We start from the raw sequence: 11,142 nt of genomic DNA, 5'->3' as shown, positions 1-11,142 counted from the left end.
TGTGGTATATCTACACAATGGAATACTACTCAGCTATAAAAACGAATGAAATACTGCCATTTGCAACAACACGGATGGACCTCGAGAAAATTATATTAAGTGAAACGAGTCAGGCACAGAAAGAGAAATACCACATGTTCTCACTTATTGGTGGGAGCTAAAAACAAATACCTAAATTCACACACACACACACACACATACACACACACACACACAAAACCCGGGGCGGTGGGGGGGGGGAAGACAGAACAATTCCAATTCCTTGAAGTTGATATGACAAGCAAACAGAAAGGACATTGTTGGGAGGGAGGGGGGATAGGGGGGAGGGAGGGAGGTTTCGGTAATGGGCCACAATAATCAACCACATTGTATTTTGACAAAATAAAAAAAAATAAAAAATAAATAAAAATAAAAATATACACTGAAAAAAATAAAAATAAAGTAAAGCTTCCATAAATGAAAAATTAAAGACAGTGGAGAATGTAAAGTAAAGCAACAGACATTTTAAAAAGCAATTTAGACACAGCTCAGGAGAGAATTGGTGAAATGCAATTTAGACTTGGAGACATCATCCAGAATATGAAATGAGAAACTCAAAAACAGGTTGACTGAATGACAAGGTCCATTTACATACAACAAAAGATCCAAAAGGCATGTTACAGGAAAAAAACAAGACAGGAACTGAGAGATAACAGCTGAGAATTTTTCATAATGGACTGGATTCAAGGACAGCAAGGCCAGATATATATAAATTAAAAATAAATCCATATCGGAATGCATGGTAATAATACTACAGAACCACACATACACACACAAGAAACTATCTTAAAAGCCACCAGAGAAAAAGGAAGGTTCAGTGCAAAGGAACAATCATCAAACTAAATGAAGACTACTCCACAATAACAGTAGGAGCCAGAACACAACAGGTGATATGTGTTAAAGGAAAGTAACTGCCAACCTAGAATTCTACGCGTAATTAAGCCAACATTCATGAAAAAGACAAGCCAAGCATTTCCCAGGCAAGCAAATAGAGAATTTGCTACTTGGAGACCTTTGAAGGAAGACTACTTTGATAAGAAGCAAACTGAATGTAAAAGCAGAAGTGGCTTCCAAGAAGCCATGACAAAAAAAAAAGGAACTGATTACATTAGATAAATCAAAATACACCCGCACTGCTACAGGCAGAACAAAGCACACTGCTGCCCTAATACATTTTTTGATGAGAGATGTGTTTCAAATGGTAGAACTAAAATACTAGACAACACTAATAATAAAACATGAGAGGAATAACAAAAGGCGTTAAAGCACGCTCAGCTCAGTAGAACTGTTCGGGAAGAGACGGAGATGCTGGCTACCTCTAGACTGCTACTGAAGTTCGAATGTTAAAAACTGAACAGTCCTGCTAAAAATGTGGAAACAGGATACGTAACCTCTAAATTAATAGAAATCAGAAGCTGATGTAAATAATCCCTTAGCAATATAATAGGAGACAGAAAATAAGAAAAAGGTGTGTAAAAATAGCAAAATCTAAAGTTATTCTCATTAAACTTGAAAAAAAAAACAAGGACACTTGCAATCCCCACTTTTGTTTATTATCACAGTGGAGGCACTAGCCAACGAGAAAGAAAAGAAGTAGAATGTGTAAGAACTGCAAAGGAAAAAACAAAACTTACCATCATTTTCAGGTGATAACTCTCAGAATTTTTATGAAGTCAATCTACAGACAATCTACTACAACTTATAAAATTCAGCAAGATTGCTGAATTCAAAATCAACATACAAAAATCAGTAACATTCATATACACTGAAAAGAAAACATCAATTAGAACTTTGAAAAAAGAAAACAACTCCACAGATAAAACAATAGCCATGTGCTGAGTAACAGACACATGGGTGTTCACAGTCTGTCTACTTCTGTGTATGTTTAAAATTTTCATTTAAAAAAGTTACCATTAGTGATCATTCAGAATGATGACAAATCTATTAGTTATGGTATCTAGAAATAATATTTTACAAAGATATGCAAAAACTTTGGGGAGAAGATTATTTAAAACTTACTTAATAACATTAAAGAGAACAAATAGGGAAATGATGGGAAGCCTTGATGTCATGAGAATGTCAATTTGCCTCCAAATTAATGTATAAGTCACCATAGGGTATTTTGCAGAACTTAGCAAGAAGATTCTAGAGTTTATATGACAGACTAAAGTTTCAGGAAGAGTCAAGATAATTTTAAAGGAGAGGAAAAGAGAGGAGAAGGGGAAATTAACCTTTAATGAGAACTTGGCATGGGCTAGGCACTGTTTAAAGCATTTAACACGTTTTATCTTTTAATCCTCACTACAAGGCTGTGGAGGTAGATATTGTTAGTATCACCATTCCATAGATGGGGAAACTGGGGAAGAAAGAGAGTACATAATAGGTCCAAGGTTTAGGGTGGCCAACCATCCAGTTCGCCTGACATGGTGGGGTTTCCTGTGATGTGGGGTTTTCAGTGCTAAACCTGGAAAATTCCAGGCACACCAGGAGGTTAGTCACCTTCCCAAGTCCAAGGTGAGTAACGAGGTGGCAGAGCTGACAGGTAAACCCCAGCAAGCTGACTTCAGCGTCTGCCGTCTGCACCACTGTGTGCCAGCGATCTGAACCGTTAAGACTTATTATAAAGTATAGGGCAGGAAAACAGTACACTGCTGGCACTGGGATAAATAAATAGACTGATCGAACAAAGAACCCAGAAACACATTTGTCTGTACCTGTTATTTATCAGAAGGGGGAAAGGATTCAATATAGGTTATCTACATGGAGAAAAAATCGATGCTGACCTCACACAATGAAACAAAAAAAAAATTCAGTTATTCTAAAACTGAACAGAAAAAAGTGAAAATTCAGAAAAAATTTTTTAAAAAAATCTCTCATGGAACTTAGGAAAGAGAGGAGGACTGCTTAAACCAAACTTAAAAAAAGAAACATAGGCAAATGAGAAGAACAAATAATACAAAAAATGAAGAACATATAAACACACAGAGTCGGGTAAGAAGGAAAATGCCAATTACAACAATGAAACATTTCACATCCAGCTTGGCAACATTTAAAAGTCTGAAAATACCAAGTATTGACAAAAATGTGGATAACCAGAACTCTCCAACAAGTAGGCACATCAATTGGCACAACCAATTAGGAAAGCAATTTTGCAAAATCTGTTAAAGTAGAAAATTGGCATATTCCATGACTCAGCAATTCACACGTAGCAGATTTCCTAGAGCTCACACCTGTACATAAGGAGACAGAAATAAGGATTCTCGCACCACTGCAGGATCAAAAAGTTGGGCGAAACAGATATCTATCAACAGAGTGCACAATTTATGGTCTAGCCGTTCAATTAAAAGGCATGAACCGAGCACATGTATGAATATGAATGTCTTAAAAATGTATTAATTTTTTAAAAAAGCAAGTTGCAGAAGGTTGTCATATAAAGCAGGGTACCATTTATCAGATATTGATTAGAAATATATATAAATCCACCAACTTCAGAGTAGTACAACCTCTGCACAAGGACTGATAATTGGACTGGTGAAGGTAGAAGGCTATAAACATGTCGTGAACATTCTACATAGAGTAAAATCTGGTTGGTAAGAAGACAGATGTATAACTTATTCTATGCCCTTATTTTCAACTTTAACATTTTTTACATTTTATGAAAGAATAAATGATGGGACCAGAATTCTTTTTTAAATCATATTTTTCATGATCATATCTCATATTATACTGAAATGGGCTGAAAAATTACCTTAGTTTAAAAACATTACTTAGTATGCCTCATTTCAGGAATACACCAATTCTATAAACCAGAGAGTAGCTGCACTTTAAGACATAACACAGACACCACATCCCAATGCAGGCTCCCAAGAACACTACCAAGAAACACAGGATTAAAACAAAAACAAAGCAAAAAAGCAAAACCAGGTTCTCAGATCACATTCAGATTCAAGTGAGCGTAGATCTCAAGAGAAATGCTTAAAATCCTGTGCTGGCTTTGATTACAAACACAGCAAAACACAAAACAAGGAATCTCTTGGTTAAATTGCAGGCCAGTGCTCAGTGCGCCCTGCTGGGAGGAGACTTGTGAAGTTCTATCAGCATTTCTAAGAATGGATTATCTAAACTGATTGGGGAGTCCAAACACAGCAAAACACAAAACAAGGAATCTCTTGGTTAAATTGCAGGCCAGTGCTCAGTGCGCCCTGCTGGGGGGAGACTTGTGAAGTTCTATCAGCATTTCTAAGAATGGATTATCTAAACTGATTGGGGAGTCCAAAGCTTCCTGGAGCAGGTCAACAGACAGAAGGTCCAGGGTTATCCCATGAGGCTGCCCAGTTTTGAAAACAGTTGCCAAGGAGCTGAGCTCTTAATGTAGCCTTGGGATGATATAAAAGCTTAAAGGATAAAAAGTGTCAAGATGATGCTGAATTATTCGGCCTGTCCAACCATCTATATTTTTAGGCAAGATGCACTGGGCATTAAAGAAAGCACAAGGAAACAGAATAAAAAATAAGCTGAAGACACTACCAAGACTGAAGTGGCAGCCTGTCAGAATGTGTAATATTCAGTGTGCACATTTCAATTGGCAAATAAAGTTTATTTGAACTGCATTACCATTCTGTTTAAAACCAAACAAAATAACAGTCTCATGGCTATAGACATCATAATTATGCCAAAGATAGAGTACTTTGATTACAGAATGTTTACCACCGCAAGGCTAAGACCTGGTCTCTATCAGGAGTGCACCTAGAGACTACCTTGCACCTGCCACTTGGTAGATACCCTCTGAAGCTGTGGCTTCCTCTTCTGCAAAATGACAGCAGTGATGGGACCAACTGCAAGATGCTTTCGCCAGGATCGTATGAAACGGTGCATGCCCCTGGCACTGAAGACTCAATAAATGCCTTAAGTAACTACAGGCTTGATATAAACACTTTGGTTTAACAAACTACTAACCAAACATATGTAAAGAAACAGCTACTAAAATGCACAGAAACTAACTTTGAAAACATTCTGTCTAGATGATATCAATTTGACTTCTCGATCCCAGAGACGGGATAATTAAAGGACGTACACATCCTCCAGAGCAGCTCCCAGTGGGCACACAGCCAAAGGGCTACGGTCTAGCCATTTGGTACAGAAGTAACATCTGAAAATGTTTCTCACACCTGTCTTTATAAATCATGGATACTGCAGGAACAATTTGGCTTAAAAAGCTTCTGGAACACACTGTGTAACAACAACAACAAAGAAATTGCAACCGTAATGAGTTCGTTAAGCATCATCTACACCAAGAAGAAATGTGCTTAGTTTCTTTAAATAACATAGCTGCTTCACTCAAATATTTTTTTTACACTTTTCACAGCTGCAACATTTATCTAATTAGGTATATGTTGACTTTGAGTTTTTATAGATTTTGAATAGTTTTGAAACATTTAAAAATGGATTTAATTTGTTTCCACAAGGAAGGAATAGAAAAGCCAAATGACAAGTAAGAGAAAAAAAAATATGTCTATATGTTGAGTGTGGTAATAAAATCATGAGCTGACTTCTAAGTGTACATAGCAGAAACACAGGCGTTTATCTGTACTCCCTCCTGAAACCCTACAACAAAGGAGTAATGACAATAACTTAAAAGCAAATAACTGGAGAGAAAATAACAACTAAGAGAAAGCAGCAAAGCTGTGTAAAATGGAAAGAGTAGAGACAAGTGATTGCCTGTTTAGCACAGAAGAGAGAGCTGGAAGCCACCACCTGGAGAGGAAGGAGAGCCATCAAGTGAGATCACTAAACAGAACCCTGGAAGGCCTAGGAATGGGGGACACTGGGCACCTTTCAAGGCCAATACAGGCTGGAGCTGAACTACTGTACAAGGAGAAGTTAGAGGCCTAGATCCCTTGCAAAGCCAGCACCTCTAGGTGACCACCCCCTCACTCTGGTAGACACAAGAAACATAGTTCCTGGGGACACTGCAGAAGAGAAGTTCAGTATTCAAGGACTCCCAGACATAGTAAGGGAGGGGTAGAACTGAAAAAAAAGTATTAATTTTTTTAAGAAAGCATACTTAATGGTAAGACATGCTTTTTAACGGTTTCCCTGCTCAGCTCATAGGCCCTATAGATGGGTTTAATACTCCTCAGCAAAAGGCTGAAGAATCCTTCTTTGGACAAACTGACTACCCTAAGAAAAAAAGAGAGTCAGTGGTATATGGAGGTCTCCCAATGAAATGCAGGGCCTTCAGTCAATAAATCCATCCGAAGAAGCACACAGAACTTCCAATCGGCTCTTTAATGTCCCGTTATACCTACAGAGATAAAAAATCAGACATTTGAAGAAAGTCAAAGATTATAACAAATGAGGAAAAAAAGAACCTCAGAGGAAATAATGAGAATGAAATGAACAAAGGATGCTTAATAAGTAATAATTGACACACTCAGAGGCCACAGGAATTGTGGATCCATTACAAAACAGAACAGAACACTATTTTTAAAAAAGAACATTCATAGAACAAGAAACATCTCTTAAAAATTAAGTATATGGGGCCGGCCCGGTGGTGCACTGCTACAGTGTGCCGCTTGGGAAGCGCGGCGGCGCTCCCGCCGAGGGTTCGGATCCCACATACAGACCGGTTCCCACTCACTGGCTGAGCGAGGTGCGGGAGCAACACCGAAGGCTGCGATCCCGTTGCCGGTCCCGGTCCGGTACGGGGGTGACACTGAGGGTTGCGATCCGTTGCCAGACATGGAAAAAAGACAAAAAAAAAAAAAAAATTAAGTATATGATAGCAGAAATAAAATTTAAATAGAAGGGTTGGAAAGTAAAATTAAATTCCTCCAGAAAGCAGAACAAAAATGCAAAGAGATGAAAAATAGATAAGAAAATTAAGAAATGCTTTTGGGATAGGTCCAGCTAACAGCAATTTCAAAAGAAGTATGATAAAAAAAAAAACAAAAAACCAAAAAACAGTGGAGAAGAAACAACTGGAGAAATAATACAATATACTAGAACATGAATTTTCATACTGAAAGGGCCCATTTACTAGAACATGAATTTTCATACTGAAAGGGCCCATTGAGTTCCCAGCACAATTACTGATAGGAACTTCATTAAAGCACATCATCATGAAATGCAAAAATACCAGGGATAAGGAGAAGATAATAGCTCCCAGAAAGAAAAAAAGACTACGTTTAAAAGATTAATGATCAGAATGGGATCCACTTCTCAAGTAGTAATGGGTATAGAGACAGTGAAAAAAAAATCTTATAAAATACTGAGGAAATATGGCTTCCATCTTGGAATTACACACCTAAACAAACTATTAAGGGTGGGACGGAGATATATATATAATGTAATATATATTTTATATATAGACACACCATATATATATAGCATGCAAGGTATGGCAGATATACCTTCTGACCTTTTCTCTTACAGACCTCTTTTGTTTGAAGCACCAATGTGTATAGCTAAATATATTTACTTTTTTTAATCATCCTATGCAGCTAGCAGTGTCCCGGTGTCTACCTAAAAGATGATATCTAAGAGAAAATCTGCTATGAAGGTTTATGGAAATATTAATTCCCTGATAAAAATAGATTTGGCTGACTGCGCTTTGCCTCATCTGTCCTATTACTGCCTGGAATGCAAATACGATGTAAGAGGTATGGCAGCCATCATGAGACCATGAGGCAGTGAGCATAAAGGCAAAAGTCATCATCTAAATATACAGATACATGTAAAAGAAAGTGCTTGGGTCCCTGATGCACCTGTTGCACCAGTGATACCAGGCACTACACTGCTTCCTTCACAACTGCGTGTTATGCAAAAAATAAAAAGTTTTTAAAAAGTTTTTGTAGTCAGGTTTTCTGTTATTTGCAGCTGGAAGCATCTCTGACCCAGTCACAAGTTATCAGAAAATTGCATTTCCCAAATACCCTTCCTCAGGAGGTTTTGAAAGATGTACTCCAGAAAAATAAGGAATAAACTAGGAAAGAGAAGGTTATGGTACTCAGAAAATAGGTGATCCAAGACCGGAAGGATGCGAGAGGAATTTCCAGCATCTTGGTAATAAGGGCAGTTCCTGGGACAGCAGCTGTGCTGTGTGCCTAAAAAGCAACCAGTTCATGTTACAGCAGGAGGATAAATGGCTCCAGAAAAGATGACACCCAGAAAAAATAAATAGTGGATAGATTACCCAATGTGTTTTATCATATTCAAAGGCATTTAATAGTTCTCCCAAGAAGTTTGGAGATAAAATGGAGGTTATGTAAATGACATGAAAAATCAAAAACCAAAGTGTTTTTCCTGCTTTCACTCTCAATACAGAATGCCTCACACCTCTGGTCACCAAATGTGTGGGGATTTCTTCCCACCAACAACAATCAGTTCTTCAGTGGGCACCAACCAGGTGTCCTACAATTTAACTCAATTCTGACACTATCTACCTCGAAAAAATGTCAGATCCCACAGGTTTTCAGTCCCACAAGACTGTCCCTCTCTCCACAACTTCAGATGACAATCACAAGTAATAGGTTGTCACCTATACTTCTGAACAAAATGGCTATAAATCAGGTTCTCACGAATCCCTCCTAGGTTTCAATTAATTTGCTAGGACACCTCACAGAACTCAGAGAAAGATTTCTTTATATTTACCTGTTTATTATATAAATAAAGAGTATAATAAAGGATTCGGATGAACAGCCAGATAGAAGAAAAGTAAGGCAAAGAACGTGGGAAGGAACGTGGAGCTTACGTGCTCTCTCCACCTGTTCAGCAATCTGGAAACTCTCCAAACCTGCCTTTTGGGTATTTATGGCTTCATTACTAGGCATGATTGATTACATTATTGGCCACTGGCGATCAGCACAAACTTCAGTGCCTCTCTACTCCCTGGAGGTTGGGAGGCTAGGGCTGAAAGTCCCAACTCTCTAACCCTGCCTTGGTCTTTCTGGTGACCACTTCCCATCCTGAAGTTATCTAGGGTCCCCCAGCCACTTGTCATCTCATTACCACATAAAAGACACTCTTATCACTCCAGAGATTCCAAGAATTTTAGGAGCTGAGTGCCAGGAACCAGGGGCAGAAACCAAATGTATATTTCTTATTATGTCACAATACCATGGGTTGGTACACAGAAAACAACTTAGACTATATAGGACTTACACTTGGACCAGTAAGAAAACAAAAACAAGGGCCGCCCGGTGGCGCACTGCTACAGTGCACTGCTTGGAAGTGCGGCGGCGCTCCTGCCCAGGGTTCGGATCCCACATACAGACCAGCCGCTCACTGGCTGAGCGCGGTGCGGGTGCAACGCCGAGGGTTGCGATCCCGTTGCTGGTCCCGGTCCGTTACGGGCGTGACACTGAGGGTTGCGATCCGTTGCTGGTCACGAAAAAAGGCAAAAAAAAGAAAACAAAAACAAGGCAATTGTTAAGTAAAAAAAATTGCAAGAGGGATGAAATGGAATCATAGAACACAGTGTCTCAGCTGTAAAAAATATTTGCAAAGTCTTTATGGTGCAAACAGAAAAAAACGGGAATCAGGTCATCTAGAGAGGTTCGGATTTTCTTTCCTAAGGGTCATAGCCACTGGAGAGTTTTAAACAGGACACTTGCATGATCTAATTCATAACTGAAAATATTGACTTTGGCTGTAGAGTTAGGGAGAATATATATGTAGGGACAGGAGGAAAAGCCTATGCTACTGTACTAGAGATAAGGCTTATCTCCAGTAGAAATTTTTTTTAAGAAAAGCAAAAATGTGGCCTGGATTGGGGAAGGCACACTTTGAGACGGTTGATGGGAATATACTAGGAGGTTGGTCAAAGAGGAGACTGGGAGATGACTTCCCATATGTTAGCATAAGGCACCTGGAGAAGGCACTGGATCTTATCACTGAGTTGGGGAAGACCAGGAGAGGAGCGATTTGGAAGATGAGGGTTTGGAATTGAGGGTTGTTTTGGATGTGTAGGGCTGAATTGCCCCAGATAGTATCAAGTAGGCCATGGTGCTGTCGCCCAGCATAAAAGACAAGGCTAGGGACAGACCCAGAATATGCTCTGTGTTCACCAAGTGTAACACCTCTTTTTCTCTTGCCAACACAAAGAGATGTTTTATTATATATGTCTGGATTTTTAAACAACCTCAATGGTATGATTTGGGACACTGATAGATTTAAGAGTTGATACTGAGAATACGAGGGTAAACAATGAATCTTAGAACATCACAATATATAACCCATTCAAAGTGTTTAGGCCTAACTAGTTTTATATCTTGGGTCATATCTATCCTGAAGAAAAAAACTCCAAGTTGTAGTCATAAAATAATAAAAGTCCCCCATGAAATAATTTCCCATTACTAGCTTGACTTAATAAACATTTTCCTCTAAAAAAAAGAATATCATCCATGCTCAGTAGACTTCTGTTTACACGTACAGAGCATGTGCCAAGTTAAAGACCACCTCAGGCACACTGAGACTGTTTGGGTTTTTAAAAAGCTCCTTCTCAATAAACATTCATAAGGACCAATTTGTACAAAAGTCTTTCAAGACACTTTTGACGACCATTATTTTTATCTGTAGGTCATAGATTTCCTTAACTAGGCAGTCCGCAGTATTCTTTTTTTGGTTTTCTCATTGCTGCTTTGTGCAATCCTTTAATTATTAATTCCCAAGTGGGTCTTCATTGTTGTGTGGATTTGAACAAAAACTGGGTTTTAGCCACATTACAGTAGACGCGGTGGGGGTGGAGGGTAACAATGGCAATTGCAAAATAAGACCTAGCATAAAGTGCTAACGATTCGTGATTGAGGCCAGTTGTTGAAAAATAAATGCCTGCCACACAGAATCACAGAAATTTGGAGCTTGAGGCTAAGGTAAGTCACTCATTGGTGAACCGACAGCGCCCCTAGCGGCAAAAAGACGGAGGCGGCGACCAGGGGAAACTTCCGAATTTTTAAAAAGGCACCTGCTGGGTGAGTCCGTATTATGCAAACGGGATCCACAGGTGCCCAGTTTTAAGGAGATCCAACTCGGGGAAAATCGAAGTCCGTAATAAAACAGCTATAATATCTGCACTTTAACTCGAAAAGCGATTATTTACAGCCG

At 38.9% G+C, this 11,142-nt stretch overlaps 1 pseudogene; it reads right to left on the bottom strand.

The window, feature by feature from the left end:
- LOC103584704 overlaps positions 1-11,142 on the bottom strand; it is a 28,836-nt pseudogene that overhangs the window by 17,089 nt on the left and 605 nt on the right.

This window comes from Galeopterus variegatus, unplaced genomic scaffold (genome assembly GCF_000696425.1).
Source record: "Galeopterus variegatus unplaced genomic scaffold, G_variegatus-3.0.2 Scaffold200, whole genome shotgun sequence".
Taxonomy (NCBI): domain Eukaryota; kingdom Metazoa; phylum Chordata; class Mammalia; order Dermoptera; family Cynocephalidae; genus Galeopterus; species Galeopterus variegatus.
The sequence above is the reverse complement of the archived record's forward strand: the minus strand, read 5'-3'. Positions and strand labels throughout refer to the sequence as shown.